Source organism: Amphiprion ocellaris, chromosome 15, assembly GCF_022539595.1.
Source record: "Amphiprion ocellaris isolate individual 3 ecotype Okinawa chromosome 15, ASM2253959v1, whole genome shotgun sequence".
NCBI lineage: Eukaryota > Metazoa > Chordata > Actinopteri > Pomacentridae > Amphiprion > Amphiprion ocellaris.
In genome coordinates this window covers 26009955-26030442 of record NC_072780.1, presented here as the reverse complement: position 1 = coordinate 26030442, position 20488 = coordinate 26009955, and the positions used below count along the sequence as shown (strand labels likewise).

At 38.8% G+C, this 20488-nt stretch overlaps 1 protein-coding gene across 1 annotated transcript in view; it reads left to right on the top strand.

Moving 5' to 3' along the window:
• LOC111571910 (zinc fingers and homeoboxes protein 2-like) overlaps positions 1-20488 on the top strand; it is a 155690-nt gene that overhangs the window by 35281 nt on the left and 99921 nt on the right. The window contains exon 2 of the mRNA XM_023275323.3: positions 11325-11483. The gene's annotated coding sequence lies outside the window, so the exon portion shown is untranslated. The remainder of the gene's footprint in view (positions 1-11324; positions 11484-20488) is intronic.

Genomic DNA, 20488 nt, shown 5'->3' with positions numbered 1-20488 from the left:
AAAGGTCCAGCTTTAAAGGTGACATTTTATGCTGTTGCTGTTGACATGATTTCCTTTTTTTTACCTTTTACGCAGTTATTTTTGGTTTTGAAATGATGAAGAGAAACTGAAGCAGACGGCTCAACCTTTTGTTTTTAGCATTTTAGCTTCAGAATTTAATGCCGGACTTTTATTAGCATCGACACACTGTTACACTGCAGTTTGTGTTAGCCTTTTGCACACACTTGCCCAGACGTAATACAGTCACTGAAGTCTTATTAGATGTTTTTATTCTGTGTGTGTGTGTGTGTGTGTGTGTGTGTTTTTTAACCTGATGTTTCCAGATCAGTCACAGCTGTTGTGTCTGTTTTTATTACTTTCTCAGCAGGTGGGGAAGACTCTGTTTTTCCGTCTTTATTCAGCCCCGTCGCCTCTTTGTCCCGTCCTGTTATTAGCTCGGTCGTGCACCGGTCATCCTGACATATTGAGTCTTCAGCGACACGAGATTTCTGCCATGCTTCACCAACAACTGGGGAGGAATTTACCGCCGGCCAGATTAGTAATGAAATCTGTGGTGTCTTTGTTCTTCACCTTTGTTTGCGGTTTTGATCTGAAGTAATGAAGATCGGATTGAGCTCTTCACGTTTGCTAGGAATGTATTGATTTTCAGAAAAGCTTTTACATTAGTTGCTGAAAAACAGATGTTTTCTTGGTCGCAAAAAGTTCACTTAATACAAATTAGTAGGTCAGTTTTGGACAACAAAAAAAATTGAGTTTAAACTAGAGATACAACAATTGACAGAAAAATAATCTGCAAATGTTCTCAAACTTTTGACCATTCAGGCTTCGGTCCTCCTCCTTTTTCATAACATCAGACCGGACAAAACGCTCCAAATGACGATGTCCCTTTGGCCCAAAGGTTTCCTGATGTTTTATAAACTACAAGATGGATCAGTTAATCAGGAAAATACCTGATTGTAATTAAGCAGTCATGAAAATAACCATTAACTGAAACCCATTCTGCAAAGATTAGTTGATTAATTAAATAGTCAATTAAAAGACAATTATTCTGCAGCTGTTTTGAAAATAACAACATAGATTTTTGAAGCTAAAGGATCCGAAAAGTTGAAGGTCTCAGCTTCTTAAACACGAGAAATGTTATGCTTTGATAATGACAGTTACTGTTTTAGAGTAGTGTTCAGAAATACTGAGTTTATATTTTGGTTTAAAACATGTTTTGTTCTATTACTGCACAGATAGAGATTTATTCATGTCATTTAACAAAATAAAATATCATCAGGCCTCTGTGGCATGATCTATTTAAATTGTGTCCTGAAATTCCTCTGAAATACGCTACCAGTCAAAAGTTTGGACACACCTTCTCATTTAATGGTCTTTCTTTATTTTCATGACTATTTACATTGTAGATTCTCACTGAAGGAGTCAAAGCTATGAATGAACACGTGGTATTATGGAGTAAACAAAAAAATGTGAAATAAGTCAAAACATGTTTTATACTTTAAATTCTTTTAAAGTAGCCACCCAGCCAGCTTTGATTACTGCTTTGCAAACCCTTGGCCTTCTCACGGTGAGCTTCATGAGGGAGTCACGTCAACTGGTTAATTTGTGGAACTTCTTGCCTTCTTAATGGGGTTGGGGCCATCAATTGTGTTGTGCAGCAGTCAGGTTGGTACACAGTTGACAGCCCTATTTGACAACTGTTAGAATCCATATTATGACAAGAACCAATCAGCTAAGTAAAGAGAAATGACAGTCCATCATTACTTGAAGAACTCAGGGTCAGTCAGTCTGGAAAATTGCAAAAACTTTGAATGTATCCCCAAGTGTGGTCACAAAAGCCATCAAGCACAATGATGAAACTGGCATGAGGACCGCCCCAAGAAAGGAAGAGACCAAGAGTCACCTCTGCTGCTGAAGATAAGGTCAAGAGTCACCAGCCTCAGAAATCACAAGTTAACAGCACCTCAGATTAGAGCCCAGATAAATGCCACACAGAGTTCTAGTAGCAGACCATCTCTACATCAACTGTTCAGAGGAGACTGACCAGTCAGGCCTTTATGGTCAAATAGCTGCTAAAAAAACACTACTAAGGAAAAGCAACAAGCAGAGGAGATTTGTTTGGGCCAAGAAACACAAGGAATGGACATTAGACCAGTGGAAATCTGCATTGGTCTGATGAGTCCAAATTTGAGATCTTTGATTCCACCCGCCGTGTCTTTGTGCGACGCAGAAAAGGTGAAACAATGGTCTCTACATACATGGTTCCCACCGTGAAGCATGGAGGAGGAGGTGTGATGATGTGGAGGTGGTTTGCTGGTGACACTGTTGGGGATTTATTCACAATTGAAGGCACATTGAAACAGAATGGCTGTCACAGCATCCTGCAGCGACATGTCATCCCATCCGGTTTGCGTTTAGTTGGACCATCATTTATTTTTCAACAGGACAATGACCCCAAACACACCTCCAGGCTGTGTAATGGCTATTTGACCAAGAGTATGATGGAGTGCTGCGTCAGATGACCTGGCCTCCACAGTCAGCCCAATTGAGATGGTTTGGGATGAGGTGGACTGCAGAGTGCCAACAAAAAGGGCCAACAAATGCTGAGCATCTCTGGGAACTTCTTCAAGACTTTTGGAAAACCATTTCAGGTGACTACCTTATGAAGCTCATCAAGAGAATGCCAAGAATGTGCAAAGCAGTAATCAAAGCAAAGGGTGGCTATTTTTTAAGAATCTAAAATATCAAACGTTTTGTCTTATTTCACACTTTTTTTGTTTACTACTTTATTACACCGCCAAGGAATACCGCGGAGTCATGTGATGATCGGCATACGTTTGTCTGTGAATCTGTTTGTCTGTCTGTTAGCAACATTACTCAAAAACAGACTAACAGATTTGGATGAAATTGTCAGGGAAGGTCAGAAATGACACAAGGACCACCTAATTAGATTTTGACAGTGATACGGCTTATAGTCTGGATCTACCGATTTGTTAAGGATTTCCCATTGCGAGATATAGCGGCCAGCACGGCGTCACCGCAACTATGACAAGAAGTGAACGTTGCGTCAGCCACCTGCTGACGATGACATGATTGCGATCCTACTACAAATCGAGGTGGACTTTTCAGGACTTATCCATTGGAAATCATACAAGGAACAACTGATTGTGGGGCTGTTTCCGAGTCCAATCAATTCCAGCCCGCCCACTACATTTTTAGATCACGTGATTTGGTATCTGTACATAACGTACACAGGCATAACATGCCTGTGCTCAGCATAAAGTCATTTTTTATTAAACATTTCATCCGTCGGAAATGATACAAAGACGGAAGAGCCTTGGTATAGTACTGCGCTCTCTGAGTGCTTTTCTTGTTCCATGTGTGTTCATTCATAGTTTTGATGCCTTCAGTGAGAATCTACAATGTAAATAGTCATGCAAATAAAGAAAAACCATTAAATGAGAAGGTGTGTCCAAACTTTTGACTAGAAGTGTAATTTGAATGCAAAATCTTCACATGCCAAATGCCTTTAATGCTTTTACTCTGAGGCATTTACAGTTGAATTCCTCTGACTGTGAAAAGCTTCTCTATATTTAACACATGTAAGATTGTGTTTGCATGTAACTCAGAGTGTTTCAGGAAACTTTCCTGCCTTCCACCTTCTCTTGCGTAAGGCACAAGGGAGTGTGACAAATAGACGGACTTCATTGGACGAAGCCTCGTTAGCAGTCGTGTCTTTATCTGCATCAGATTTCACTCAGAAATTCTGAGCTTGTTGTCTCTCTGCAGGTCGCGTGTCGCTGTTGTTGTGTGGAAATCCCCACTGCTCCAGTAATGTGCTGTCATTAAGCCAAAAAACAACAATCCGTTTGCTCTCATCTCCTTAAGATTTGAAGTTTTATCACCCAACAATGGGGAGTTTTGACATTTTTACCGTCCTGTACGTACTGTGAGTTGGTCACATGTAACAGGATGAAAAAAAACTATGAAAGTAGGGCAGATAAGATGTCCACTCTTGACCTTCAGAAACAGCTATTTAGTGGCTGTTATGGAGTTCCTCTGCAAATTGCATTTGGTTAGTTGGTACATTAATCTCATTCATTATCACCCCAGTAGCGAGTACGATTGTGTCGGATGTGTGCTTGAGCTTTTGTCTTTTGTTTTGTTTTTTTTATTTAGTTTAGTCTTTTTCATTTATCTTACATTTATTTTTACCTTATATTTATTCTTAACTTTATATAGCATTACCCTTATTTCTGCACTGTGAATGGATGTGAGAAACGTTATTTTGTTAAACTGTGTACTACGAACATTGCTGAATGACAATAAAGCTAAAATTGAAAATAAATGGAGCTATAATCGCGAAAAGAAACTCCTGTGAGAAGACAAATCAGAAAACACTGTTTCACATGAACCAGTGATGAACCTTCGCATTTATTCTGCTGACTATTACTGTAAACAAGGAGCCCTTCCTTAATTGACCTGATTGATTAAATTCAGGACAGGACGAAAAAAAGGCAGGCAGACAGACAGACACTCTTTCACTACTGCCACTTAAGGACAAAACCAACAATGCTAATTAATTAGGGGCCGACTGGCACATTTGCATGTTTTGTAAGCACTAATTAAGATATGCAAAATATCCAGATGAGCGCCGCAGACGAAATATATTTTGGGCGACTCGTCATTGCAGAGGCATGGATGGGAAAATAGATTGAGACCATGTCCTTGGCCGTCGTGTGTAGCAGCAGCAGCGAGTGCAGCAGGATTTTGACTTGGTGACTTTGACACTTACATATTAATATATATGAGCAGAGAGCAGAACAGCTGGACCTCACACATGATGCAAATGGTCTGCAAGACCTGCAACACTCAGTCCAGGACATATAGACAGGAGAGAACACACTGGCACAGCTGTGAACACGTTGAGTTTCTACTCTTCGATCCATCACACCACAACAAAACATACAAATTTTTGTGTATTTGGGCTCAGAACATTTGCAAATACATTAAAGATTTAGCTGCACAGACCTCACTGTCAACAGCTGTTTCTTTGGTAAAAAGTAGCTCTAAGGAAAATAGTGCACAGCGAAACCTGTGGATTATCCAAAATAACTGAGACCATATTCACAAAATAACACACGGCCTAAATTCCAGTTTTCTGATCTTTTATTGGCACAAATAAAATTTCCATTCAACTCAAATGAATTGGGAGAGCCGGAGAAATCATATACCAGACCTTTAGCGTTTGTCCCAAACAAGATTTTATTTGGAATTTAAAGTGAATCATGATCTAAATTTTGAGATTTGTGAAAGTCACCAACAAAACCTACCAACATACCCGAATGTCCATTACATCTAATCAGCATCCTCAGTGTCCCCATGTATATGAAATAGTAACATTAAAAAGTATTTCGTCTTTCAGTATTTCTTACCTACATTATGTAACATTATGTAATATAACAGTAAATGTAGTGCAGTACAAGAATAAAGTGACATTTAAATAAAATACTCAAGCAGTACTTTAATAAAGGTACTTATTCACAGTCTACTGCTTGTTACCAGGTAGCAACATTAAATGTTCTGTAAATAGAGTGAAATGTCTCTTCAACCCCGAACAGCACACCTTGAATCAATCCATTTAGCCTATCAGCTGCTCAGCATTCCTCAATTTGTCTCAACAAAAAAAGAACCTGCTGTTACATAGATCTATGTTCTTGTGAAACGAGCAGCATTTTAAAGCAAAACCAGAGCGTGACGACAGAGAAATTCTGAGTATATTTTAGATAATATGAACTGTGACCGCTTCATTTGACAAATTACGTTTATATCAAAACAAAATTACCTTCGCCTCAGAACATAAGTGAGAGTACAGTTTAGTTATAGATGAATTGGATGGATGGATGGAGAGATGGATGGATGGATGGAGAGATGGAGAGATGGATGGATGGATGGATGGATGGATGGATGGATGGATGGATGGATGGATGGATGGATAGATAGATGATAAAAATCGGTTGACCTTTCGTTATCCTAGATCACTAAATGTGCTTTTCGATCTGTGAAGTTTGTTGTGTTTGAAAGTAGTGAACTATTTGAGACAAATTGAGGAATGCTGTACCTGCCATCATTTGCATCCAAAATCTTGTCACAAAAAAACAAAAAAGCATCATTTTAAAGCAGAGCATGACCAGAGCATGACAATGACAGAGAAATTCAGAGTCCATGTTAGATAATATGAACTGTGACCACTTCTTTTGACAAATTACGTTTATTCCAATTATGTTCCTCTCCGAACATAAGTGAGAATGCAGTTTAGTTGTATAGGAATGTAATTTATAGATAGATAGATAGATAGATAGATCCATCGATTAATTAATTCTCTAGCAACTGGATCTGAGCCAAAGTTGCACTTTTTAGCTGTTCAATCTGTGAAATTTGTTGCGTTTTAAAGTTGAGCCGTACACTTGTACAGTAAATGGCCAGTGTTGTGTTTCTGTATCTCTAATAGCGCAGCGATGATCACCTCTGAGCCTCCGTGAAGCTGAAAGCAGCACACACACAAACGCTCAGAGTCCCAGAGCAGAGCTAGTTGGTATCAAGCTGGTGATGGATGGAGGATGAGGTCAGTCCTGAGGGGGATCCAGACTCTGTGGAAAAGACCTGTTGTTCTCTCTCTGCTTTCTCTCCCTGCTGAGCTGCAGTCCTCTGATGATCTCATCCACTCACTCACACAGTATCGCACACACACACACACACACACACACACACACACACACACCACATGCACTCATCACATCCCGGGGAAAACACTGCTGGTGATTCCCTCTTAAAGGAGCTTCGTAATGTTTAGATGCTAATCGCTGACCAGCAGGATTTTGGGGGCCGTGAATAAATAATGACGAGTTGCTGCTGGTTTTTTAATGCTCGATGAGCCTCTGCCTCTTTTTATCACTGGTTCCTTTTTGGATGCCGTCGATGGTGGTGCAACATCAGTTCTGGCATCATGTGTTGCATTTAATTTCATGTGCAGTATTTTATTTGCAACATCTTGATTAAGTGTACAATATTTCCCTTTCTTGTTGTCAGTCTAATGTGCAGTGTATTTCATTTGCATCTAATTTTTCAGGTGCAATGCTTCATTTCATTGTACATCATCACGTGTGATATTACTTATTATCTCAGTATAATTGGTTGCTATAAAAATGTAAAAAAAAAATCTAACAATTTTTCAATTATGTTAAAAAAAATTACATATTCGGGGATGAACATCTTATTGCTTCATAGGCTTAGGCACAGATTTCTTATGCCATTTGTTTTTTCTGACCAATACCTGGCGCAGCAATTTCATTCAGGATTAAGAAAATTTTATCTTAATTTATCTTGAGGCACATATGTGGTTCGTCTAAACTGTAACTAAATTGGACCTCGGGCACATGAACAGTGCATTGTGCAAGTTTAAGGTTTAAATTATGACATTTTAATGAAATTATGTCATTTTTTAATTTGTAAGAACTGTTGCACTTCATAGATTTTTTATCAAGGATGTTCCTACGGACCACTTTCCATGTCGATTGCAAATGGAAACCAGGAAAATTTAAGTTACACAACTCTTAAACACGCTGTAAAATGCAATATTACTTTTTACTGTACATTGCAAAGTCAGATATCCCTCGATGTCTGTTGTGTAAGGCTCTTATTATTTTTTACCTGCTTTCATTACTTTCATTACATCCTTTTTGCCTTTTAATGTAGACTCTGACCAATGACTGGATTTACATTGCGGGTGTTGGCAATACCTATGTTTTAGCTGATTTAGTTGTTTTTAAAATATAAATGCGCTAATTAATGTTTTACCTTTCAATATTATTATCCAGGTTTCTTTGTGTGCCAGCTACTCATCTTCATTGTTAATGAGACCTTCACACCTCGACGTACTCTGCATTTAAATGAGAGTTGAAGGAATGAATGAATAAAATATTGATAATTGGTTTATATAACTAGTATTGCTGCATCGAGTAGCAAGAGTACCAAAAGTTCCGTAGATCAAATCTTAAATTTTTATCAAATTATCCAAAGACAAATTAAATGCAGAGCAGAATGTAACACGTCATGATTTATAGACTTTCTGAGATATTTTCAGTGCTTTATTATTTTACAAAAATTTTAAATACTTGTAATCAACATGTATATTAATCCAAATGCTCCTGGGTGTTACCAAAAGGTGGGAAAAATAAGTTTAACTATTTATATTTTCATTTGTTTCCAGACTGAAACACAGCCTGCAGTTGAGCCGAAAAATACATTAAATTTTTATTGCGTGAATTTTGGTCATAGATGAGCTACTATCTGCTTCCTGTTTGTGTTGAGGAGCTCAGATTTTTTTGGGGTTTGGTTGTTTACTAAATCTAATGCAAACGGTTTATTTTTTATGCCAAATTTTTTTTTTTTATTAAACATGTAGAACAGAATGATTTTGCTAAAGTATCATAATTTTAAACTGATATTTCATTAAGTTCACTTCACAGATGAGTAGTTCAAGGACCATTGGAAAGTTGACAATCTGACAATTCTTTGTTTTTCTTATAGGTCTTATAGTGTCATCAAAAGGTGGCACTATAGGCTCCACATGTTTGCTGAAGTTTAGCAGTTGTGTTTTTGTGCCTTCTCACGAGCATGATACTGATCTGAGATTTTCTCTGCTGTACAGGAAAACCAATAAAGTCAGGAAACTGATAAAATGACCTCCAAAGTATGCCAAGTTTTTACTGTAACAGCACACTTACCCTTAACCCTCAACTCTCAATTGGACTTTTGTGTTTTTTAAAAATAATTTTATTTAACTTGAAATCGGTAAATTTCCGCTGAAGTCATTCAGTGAACCTGAGGGCGGAAGTAAAATAATGTGAATACAAAGGTGTCTCATGCCCTTGATTCAGGTGTATGCAGTTACATGAACACGTAACAGCAGTTTATTGGATCATGTGAACAGGCACACACATACACACAACCTTATATGAGCAATTAATTGGATTTCAACCAGTCGTCGTAACATGAAGATGATTGCCTGTGATGAGAGAAACACACTCTGATTTTCCAGCTTTTAGAATAACCTTGTTGAAATCCAATTTTTCTCGTCTTTTGTTCGCTTGCTCACTCTCCCTCTCCCACATGTCCGTCATACTCTTGGATTCCTTTGGATTTAAAAAAGTAGCAGAACTCTAATGACAAAAAAAAGTAGTGCTTCATTTCGTGCGAGTGCAGAACGCCGTCTTGAAAGTGAAAGTGTGGAACACTGTAATCATGCACAAGCTGGCAGGACTGATTGGCACCGCAGTCGCATATCCGTGCTCGAGCAGGTCCTGCTAATGGCATTATTTGTGTTATTTTAGGCATTGGGTGCCAATCTGAGCGCCAGGAATTTTGCATAAAGTTAAAACTTCCCCCACGTCATACTGCAGGGTGTCATGTTTGATCTAATTTGATTCGTCTGCGGTGCTGCAAAAGTTAAGACAGGTTGTCCGTTTTTTTTTTTTTTTGGAACTTTTTTTTTTTTTTGGGAGATCTGTGCCATTGCAATGATTTTCCTATGACGCATGGACACCCAATAAAGAGAAGGTAACGTCAGCTATGTTTGCGGCTGTTTGTGTCGGACTCATTTCTTTTTTTTTTGGATGTTTGATCAAAGGAGAAACACCCCCTCGCTGCTCAGTCTGTAACTACAACCTGTTCTCACTTCCGGGACATCAGATTCTGCCATTTTGTCAAACGTTCTGGCATCTTAGAGATGTGCACAAAGTGTCCTCAGTAACACCTGCTTCGGTATTCAATACCGATAGATGTGTGAGTCTTTCTCCCGTGTAAAAGTGTATAAGGAGTTTGGACTCACTCACACAGGAAACTGAGATTTATTTTGTGACTTAAATTTCGTTTTCTCTTCCTACCGGGTTAATCCTCTGAACCCTGGGTGTTTTTGGCTGCTGTTACATTTTTACTCGCTGTGAGCTCATTTTTCACCACAATATAAATTCCAAAACCTCTATGGAAACAGCACAACCATGGATAGAAGTAGGGCAAGCTCAAAAATGTCTCTTGTGCAACACATTGGAGTATTAATGCCTCTGAATCATCTAAAAAGAAAAAAAAAAAGAAAGTTACATTTCTGTAATTTTTGTCATTTTACAATTGAAAACTAAAATCAGCATGTCCAACATTTTTCCAAGTGCTCACGGGTTTTGCAAATGATGGAAAAAAAACCTCTGCTACTACTTGTCTCCTCTCTGCTCTGCATAAACACAGCCTGCAGTTCAGCCTAGTTTGGCCAAAAACTCCCTGAAGTTTTGTCATGTGACTGTTGCTTATAGTTACTAATGGATTCATGGTTGCAACAAAGAGCGCAGAATTTTTATTTTTTTACAGATTAGTTCAACTCTCACAACATTTTCTTATTTGTTTCCATACACACTGCTTGCAGTTCTTCTGGAAATCCATGAATTTTTTGCAGTATTTGATTTGTGCAGATGATTTTTTTTTTTTTTTTTTAAATGAAACATAGAAAATTTTTAATAAACATCATGATTCTAAGCTTTGGTTTGGTTAAATTTTTACAGAATGATCGAGGACCTTTGAGCAGTTAAAAATCTGTCAGTTTGTTCAGTTTTTACAGTTTCTGGGTGATAAATGGTGTCATTTTGGCATTTTCCTTCAAACATAACATGCCTTTCAAAGCTGCTGGTGGGTTTTGATGTTGAGAAGGTTATGCAGTTTTTAGCAGCCTGTCTGCTTGGTGAAAATCCACCTGGATGAACTGAACATTTGTGGGAACTGTGGTTTACTGAAAGCAACCATTTTGTCCATCACAGGTTGCTTTCTGGTAACGTCAACCAGCTGCCTTCTCATTGGTTGTTAATGGAACCAACAAACAAGTTGAAAACTGAACTTCACAGCGAAGCCGTTGCTGCTGCTACAAGTGTTTTTTGGTGTTTCGCTCTCTGCTGCTCTCACTTCTGATTCTCTCTCTCGCTGACTCTTTGTCGCTTCCTCCCTTCTCCGTTTTGGCACATGTTGCCACGGTAACTACTGCCTCTTTTTTTGGGCCAAGTTGTGGTGCAGTTTTAAAGGCCCATACTGGGTTCAAACCACTCCTTCATTCACACACACACACACACACAGTATCAGGCAATCATAGGCACTCAGTAACACCTGCTATCTCTCACACAACCATCAACACCTCTGCATATTCTGTTCGTATCCGTCGATTCGACGCACACACAGTCACACAGCTACACAACATTAAAACATTTGATTCGTCCTCCCGCTTTCAGATCCTGTGGGAGATTACCCAGAGTGCCGCCGGCCCGAGGATCATCCAGAGAAGGAGGGAGGTAGAGGAGGACGGACAGCGTTTAGGAGGAGGAGGAGGAGCCTCGAGCGAGAAGACTCAGCCCCCTGCAGTGAAGCCCCTCCCCCTCAGAGGAAGTAAAGTAAGTGCTGACGTTTTATCTCAGTTTCTGTCTGTGTTTTTGTGACTCTGTCCACCCCATGTGTGTTTCAAATCAAACTTCAAACCCCAGAATGCATTTTTTCCCATCCCGTCAAACCGGGCTGAGAACTGTTGTGTTGTTTAGTCAGTTTTGATGAAGTTTTTGGTGAAGAACGGCTTTGTTTCCTGCTGGTGTCCACAGCGTTTGATAGATGATGCGATGTTAGGAGATAAATTTTAATCTCAGAGATGAAATATAACATTTGTTGATGCTGTATGAGTTCATGTAATGGTAAAGTTGAGGTTCATGGTCGTAGAATTGGACAGTATCTAAGTGAAAACAGAAAAAGAGATGAAGTTACCTTAAGTGGTAAATAGGGTGAAATTTAACAGAAATGACAATGAAAACTTTCATACTGATTACTTACATTAAGACAATGATTTTTCGAATCACAAACTTTTTGAAATTCAACGTTGAATATGCAAAGTATTTTTTCTATAAAAATGCATTAATTTGCGTTCAGGTCCACAGCAGCTTCATTATACTTGTTGCATTTTGTTGACATTTTAGAGTTTTTTACAGATGGGATTTTGGATATCTGTTTTATTTACTCCATAAATCAGAAAATACTATCAACAGCAAGAAACAAGATAAGAATTTTTGCAATTTTTGCTTAATAAAATCAAAATGGGAATCTGATGTAGACGTATCTTTACTGTGCCATGCTGTACTGAAAGTCAGGTAATAAGAATCATGTTGGCACCATTTAATGAATCCTTTGATTCATGCCCAAATGTCAGAATTTAAGCTTTTTAAATGTGAGGATTTCCTTCTTTTACGTGATTAAGTCATAGTAAGTTGAACAAGTTGTAGTTTTTGGAGTGCTAGTTGGGCACAACAAGGCATGAAGACGTCACTTCGGACATTTTTTTATTGTTTTCATTTTACAGACAAGTTGTTTAGAAACCGTAGCAGGCTGAGATCAATTAGTCTTTAAGTAAAGCTTTACTTGGATACAGCGTGTTTAAGCATATTTAAATCCTGCCAGGACATTAATTAGCTGACATGTTTGGTCACTTGTATGTTAAACAAATACTTCGCAGAGCGTCAATCTCAGGCCACAGCTGAGCGGCGTGAAGAAAACACAGAGACGACCTGAAGTCCTGTCTCAGTTTATTGAACCTTAATCCTCTGAACCCCAAACAGCTTCTGGCCGTTTCTTTATTCCTTTCGCATTTTTAGTCACTGTTGGCTCATTTTTCACTACAATATAAAGTCCTGCACTTCTATGGAAACAGCACAACCATGACTACAAGTAGAGTGAACTCAAAAATGTCCAAAAATCATAAAAAATAGCAAACGAAAGTTGACTTTCTCTCGTTTTACAAAAATTGGAAAAACCTAGAATCAGCATGTACAACATTTGTCAGAGTGCCCACGTGTTAGCAATAATCTAGACACATTAGATATTTTACTGCCATTTTAAATTTGTTTTTGTACTTGTATTCTTTCTGATCTGTGTAAACACAGCCTGCAGTTCATTCCATTTCTGTCAGTTTATATTTTGTGGCTGCTGGTTGCAGCTAAGTCAGCTTTAGCTTCACAGTTGTGTCGAGGAATGCAGAATTTTGAGCAAACAATTTATTTTTGCCAAGTTTATAACCAAGATGTGTAGAATAAATTGATTTTGATGAAATGTTGAGAGTTTAAACTTTGATTTGCTAAAGTTGTCCGATGGAATAACGCATCTCAGATGAGTAGTTGAATTTTTCTGTTTTTATGGTTTGTTGCTGTGACAAATCAGGTAATTTTGGTGTTTTACTGTTGTTTCTTCTCAAACCCACTGGCAGATTTTGGAAACAGATCACTGATATAAATTATAATCCCTAAATTCATAGATTAAAACCATTAGTGTGAAGAGATGTCTGCCTTTATGTACAAAATAGTAAAACTGTGCAAAAATAGTCTACGATAAACTCTGGACTCTATTTATAGTGTAGGAGAATAAAAACTCCACATTTGTAGACTGACATAGCGAGCTGGTGCACCTCCCAGAGATTTGTTCAGAGCCCCAGTCGGCAGCGATGATTCAATCTGATCAGATGCCTCAGAAGAGGAAGTCCAGGAGGAGAAGCAGAGATCCTCAGTGGAGGTCCACGAAGAAGAAACTGAGGGGAAATATTCATGTCAGCTCCTATTTACCAGGAGATAAAATCTCACCCAGTGATGCTTGATACACTCAATTAGAGATGCAACAAAAAGCAGTGAAAATCCGTGCCCAGAATGTATAAACCAGCACCGACAGACAACTTTAACATCATCTCATCGTCTTCGGCTCCAACTCCGCAGATGTTTTCCCCGTTTTTTACAGAAATCGCACACTGGTGTCGGATGCAGTTGCTTCTCGTGCATCAGGAAGAGAGAACTTAAGTGAAATAAAACCCAGCCTCACGTCTCTGGGCTCCTTTGTCCCTTTGGTGTCCTTCCGTCCTTTAGAAAGCATGAGAGGAGGATGAAAAACACAATTTGGCAGAATCCAAGGCCTTTCGAGACATTTACTTGTCTTGAATGCAGTCTGTGTAAGTCTTACTTTCTGTGTTTGTATTGGGAGATTTTAGTTTAAAGTGTGTTTGTCTTCTCTTCATGTTTACCAAATGCAACCGTGTATTACTTCATAAATAATTCCTTATTCCGCTTAAGTAGAATTTACTGCACTGACTTGAAACAGCTTGTAGAAATCCTTCCATAAAGACGGCTGATAATGTGGGGTATATGAAAGAAGTGAAGTGACTTTAAAGGTGAGGAGAAGAAATGGGGGCCGAGTGATGGCCGAGAGGTTTTCGGATGACACCTTTTTGTACTGAAAGTAGCTCCAGGGAAAAAGTCAGAGGGGCCCTTTGAAAGATGTGACATTTAATTTCCAAAATTCACAACAGAGGTCCTGTTTTCTGCACAGTGGCCTTTCTGGAATTTAAAAAGTGAGGGAGAGCTGCTTTGAGGAAGTGGAGGCAAACGGGGCGAAGAGGGAAAATCATATTTGAGAGCAAAGTATCAAATGATCCGACAGCAGAAAGAACAAAACGATACTTAAGAGAACAGGGAAGGAGATTTGATACTTGAGGAAAAGAAAAGAGGCTTCGGATTGTAAATACAGTCAGGATGGGTGAAGGAAAGAGGAGAATCTGAGATGGTTTTTCAGTCAGGTAGAGGTGTGTGTGTGTGTGTGTGTGTATGCTAGTGTAGATTCCTCTTCGGCTGGAAGCAGCAGTTCAACAGGTTCAGGCTGTAACGGTTTAAACATGGCAGCGTCCACAGCCTCTGGTGCCCCCGCGGCATCAAACTCAGCCCACTTTGTAGTCAGAGCCGCCGCAGACGCCCGCTGCTGTCGGTTCTCTAATTTAGGACGGCACACAAACTTTCCAACAAAGCCAGTTTCAACAGAGTCAACGCAGTTTATGTTGAAAATTTCGGTCATCACATCTGGAGCTATCGTTGGAGGTCTGCAGAGTTTCATTTCAGCATAAATATACCATAACAAGGATGCACTGTAGATTCCAAGCTGTTTCTGGGCATTTTTTGGTCCTGTCACGTTTTTACTCACAGTGGGGTCATTTTTCATTGCAAAATAAAGTCCCGCACCTCTTTGGAAACAGCACAACAATGACTAAAAGTAGAAAGAACTCAAAAATGTCTTTGTGCAGAATGACACAGATGTAAGGTCATACTCACTTTTACAAAAAAATGTTAAAATCTGTCCAACATTTTTCCAAAGTGACTATTTTGATTTGTAAGCATAATTACAGTTTTTACTTAAAAGCCTTGAAATATGCAATCGGGTTTAAAAGACATGTTAAAAAAAAATAAAAAAATCTGCAAAATAATAGCATTTAACAGAGCCAGAAACTGTAAAAATGGAGAGAATCATCAGATTTCTGACTTTCCAATGGTCCTGGAACTACTCATTTGTGATGTTTCATTCAACAGAAAAATTAATAATTAAAAATATGCTGAAAATACAAGGTTTGCAACAAAACCTCGATTTCTTTGATTACTTTTTTTAAAAACAAAAATGAAAAAAAAAACTGAAATCAAAATTTTCAATATTTTTGCATGCCCACAGGTGTTATCAAATGGAAAAAGAGATGTAGTGACTCTACATGCTATCAGCATTTACTACTTAGATTTTGAATTCATCCTTACTCTCTGCTGTTTGTATACACAGCCTGCAGTTCAGCTGAAACTCTTTTAATTTAAAATTTTGTGACTGTTGGTGAGTCAGTAGTGGTTTTAGGGTTCTGCCGTTTTGACAGAATCTGGTGCAAAATGTTTATTCTTTAGCAAGTTTTAAAATTATTTGTTTTTCTGTGGAATAAAGCATCATGGATGAGTAGTTCAAGGACCAACAGAAGGTCAAAAATCTGATGATTCTGCAGTTTCTGGCTCTGATTAATGTTGTCATTTTGCTGATTTATTTTATTTTTATTTTTTTAAAAGATAGCATGCCTTTTAAAACCGGATAGAATATTTAGAACATTTTAAATAAAATACTGCAATTCTGCCAACAAATCAAGATAATCATTTTGGAAAAATGTTGGACAGATTTTAACTTTTTTTTTTTGTAAAACAAGTAATCAAAGCCATTTAATGTTATGGTCTTAAATCTGTCACACTGCACAGATGTTATATTATGATGAAAAATTAACACAGTGGGTAAAAATGTGACAGGAGCAAAAACATTTAGAAAGTACTCGATGTTCAGAGGGTTTAGTATCAAAAAGTAATTCCTAACCTGGCTCTGTAACACATGGAGCTCACTGTGTTGAGGATGGCAGCTTGGATTTACAACAAAACCTCACAGCAAAATGTTAATCTGCATGTGTGGCATGGATAAAACACTGGTCCATGTGCAAGTAAATACATAACAATGGTGGGACGTTGGCTTCAGCCAGTGGAGCTGTGAAACTACAATGGTATCATATGGAGGTCGTCTGTTGTGGAAAAAAAATATGCGTTTGAAATATTCACATTTGAATGTTTTGTACCTAATTGTGTCTCACTCGCACAATTCTTGCCATTCTCCTTTGACCCCTTTTATATACAGGCTGTTTTCATCCACCGTTTTGTTCAGTCAGTGATTCAAACAGGTCTGTTCCTGGGCTCAATAATTGCTGTCTCCACGGTTGGAGGAAGAAAAATCAAGCCAATTAGAAAAAGAAAGAGGAGAAAAATTGTGTCAAAAGTGGTGAGGAAGTGTGGATGAGATCGCCGCAGCTGTGTAGGTTGTTGTAATCTGACTTGTAGAGTAACAACTCTGCAATCAACATCGTTTATTTTTTGTCTTTCACATGAATAACATGGACCACAAAGGCAGCTTCTGTGTCCGCTGAAAGTGATGCTGGTGAGATGAATACGAAAGTCAGTGCTGATTGGTGGCAGCAAACGGAAAACTCCTAAAATGATCATTACAGCAGCTGTTTTTACACTTAATAGCAGAGTTTGACTATCTGGAATTAAAATTACATGTATGAACAACCAGGGCTACAGATTTCTTGACTGAAATTCGACAACCTTATCAACCAGTTATTGATTAATCGATTCCTTTGCTCACAGTCATGCTGCTCTAACACCTTATGTCACATGGCATGACTGCTCCTTTGGCAATGATTATCAGCCACTATGCCACAGTAACGCAGTCTTAGTAAGCTCTGGCTGGTAGGCATTAAGCGTCGCAGAAGACTTACTCATGGTGCCCCTTTACTAGCTAAATTACCACACAAAACTACTACCATTCCTTGGGTGGCTTTTGTGTAAAACAGTAAGAGCCAGGTGGCATAACCTGGTACTACTGGTACTGATGTACAATACATTTTCAGACATATATGTACCATGATTGGTTCCTTGTCATTTACCATGTTTTTGATTGGGTTAAACTGTTAACAGCATTTATTAATCTACAAACATCCCTAGCACTAACATCACCTTAGTTTAAATGCTAATTTAAGATATGTCATGGTGAATGTATGCACACTTTCTCTCAAAAAAATATCTACTTGAGTCATAAAAAACATTTAATGTTCTCAGTGGTGCAGTGACTATACAGTCATACTAGTTATGTCACTTTTAGTACAGCAAATGTTTTCCATTTCACTCTGGATTTTAGCACATTTCTCACTCATGCATCTGTGAACATGAGCACATATAGGATAATGGTTGTGCATGGCTTGTGGTTGAAAGACATAATCCACCATTAAGCCACAGAATAAGCAAGTAGTGAAGATTATGTTTACCAAAAAGAGACATCAAGGTGTATTCTTTGCAGCATATTCCAGAGTGGAAATCAGGATCTAACAAGTAGAGGTAAATGTGAGATGTTTTCGTTTAAGAACAAGAGATTATGTGACTTATTAAGTTAAATACAGTTTCCTCTCAGGACCTCCATTCAGGAGGTGGTGGTGCTCACAAGCGAAGGCTTCCACAAAGCCAGCCAATCAGAAGACATTGTTCTTTTAGGGAACGGTGGATTAGAGAAACAGTAGCTAAAACATCTTCTTTCCGACTGGGTGAACTGAGGGACTGCATAAAGGCCCATTGTAAGATCCTTAAGATTTTTAACTGCAAATAATAAAAAAAAAATCTGGTAGAGTCCCAGACAACATCTCCTGAATTGTGTTCAGCCAACAAACAACATTAAATTAAGGGAATTAGCTTTTCCTCTACAGGCAAAGGTATTTTCAATTCCTAGTCTGAACTGTCTGAAATTGTCCAGGCATGTTAAGCGAGATGAGAGGACTTCAAATCTTGTACTGAAGGTAAAGAAAATTCAGTAATCAAGCCAATTTTATCAAGCTACCTCAACCTGAGTATAGTTTTAAATTAGCTAAACAGAAATTTGGGGTAAAATAACACACAATACTAAGCTGATGCAACTAACAACATCATGCCAACCCAACCTATCAAAAAAGGTTTATATCTGTAAATGAGATTTTTTTTTTTAGCTTGCAACCGTGCATTTACTGAAGTGGTGGGAATAGGTCCCTTTAATTACTTTTTAAAGTGTAGATCTGGAAATAAAAATATTATATCTCCTTTAATCAGCTTTCACGTTTTTCAAGCGTCTATGAGATTTTTCTAGTTGAGCACCAGCACCAAATCATAGTCGCCATTCTCAGGGTTTGCTAGTACAGAAAACCTGACCAACTGAAGCCAAATTTTACCAACAGTTGGCTGCGGTCCAGTCAGCTTTTTCAACATTTTCCTGGGAAGCAGCCAGCCTGCAGGCCGGTGCCAGCCCCACTGGGTGCTCGGGAAGGTTTGTTTTCACGGCCCTTCTGCTTTGTTGAATGGGCTGTGTGAAGCTCAAGGGGTGGAGCACCATGCTAACACTGCCAGGGTGATGGGTGCAGTTTGCACATGGGTCATCCCGGCTAAAAATATTTGCATCCAAGGTGCTATGAAGCACCAAACGGCACATTGCTGCGGTTGCAGAAACAGCTCTGCACCTGATAATTCGGTGGGTTTTTCTCCTCGTCCTTATTTGCATGGAGATGCTCCTCGGTTGTTTTTCACGCTGAATGAGTTTCATGGCCCTCAGGCCGTTGAAACCTGATTAAAAAAGACTGTACAATTTCAAAAATGAAAGGGATTTATCACCGCTGAGACGTATGTCTGTATGTATGGCTGCACAGTTATTGCTCAATGCTATTTTGTTTCCTGTTGTCAGTGAGATCATTAATCTTAATTATGCAAAGGATCAAAAGATTTAACTGCACTTCACATCGTCATCATCAGCAGCAGATCTAAATGTTTGAATGTTCCTGGTATGTCTGTTTATTAATTGTGGGAAACAAAGACTGCGCGATTAATGTGATGCCCTAATGTTGTGTCACTCTCTGATCATACTGTTGTTCATAAAATCGCCATCTGTTACCTCCAAATGCTGTGCGCTTGCCTTAAAATCTGCACGGCGGCGGGAATCTGAACCAGCGGTGGGAGAGTGAGGAGCAGTGCAGGTAGTGCGCGAGGGCTGATGGGATCTCCACAACCGCTGCTGGAGGTATTGACTACGTGGGAGAGGAATGACTCACCCGAAAAATCCACACACAGATATACACACCTGTGGAGGAGGTGTGTGTGGGCAGCTAGTGTGGCCGGGCAGATTGCTGCTCGCCTCTTTCACTATGAAGCTGTAGCCCTGCTGCTGCTGCTGCTGCTGCTACTGCTGCTGCTAAACTTCACCAACACAACACCTTTCGTCTTTCCTTTTTTTTTTTTTTTAGTTCTTTTTTTATTTCGGAGTGTGTTTTCCACCAACACACCAGCGCCGGAGCCGTTGCGGTGGCTGGTTGTTGTAGCAGAAGACATTTTACTCGTTGATGATTCACTTGTTTTGCTTGGTGGTTGTCTGTGATTTCAGCTCTTCCTCTGAGGTCTCGGGTGTTAAGTTTTTAACTTTTTAGGTTTTTTTTTTCTCTCTCTCCCTTCTCTCCTTCTTCCCTCTGCTGTGAAATGTTGTGTGGTTGTGGGTGTTCTGAGTTGAGAAATGTGTCATCCGAAATCTGTGTACGGATCCAAACTCCCCCCGTTGTTGTTGTTCTTATTTTGCAAATTGCCATCTAGATCCTGAATTTCTAGAAGCGTGCGCTGAAGAAGCAACAGACACAAATGACAGAGTTAATTTCAAAATGCACCGAGTGACTTTATTGAAGTTGATATTTTGAGTGCAGTTATCATGCCTCACTTTACACTTTGCTTATTTAAAGTCTGAAACAATAAGAACAGATGGATCGTGTCGGTCTATATGGTGAAATAGTCAAAACATGCTTGTATTTAAAGTACAGTAGGTATAGCAGGTTTTCTACTAACAGTAGCTATTAATCTACCAGTCATTTTCTTGGTTTTATTGTTTTTGTCTAAGAAAATATCAGGAAAAAGCCAAATGTGTGTATTACAGTTTCAACTTAAGACAGCAAAAGAAAAGAAATGCACTTTTATTAATCTGAAAATGT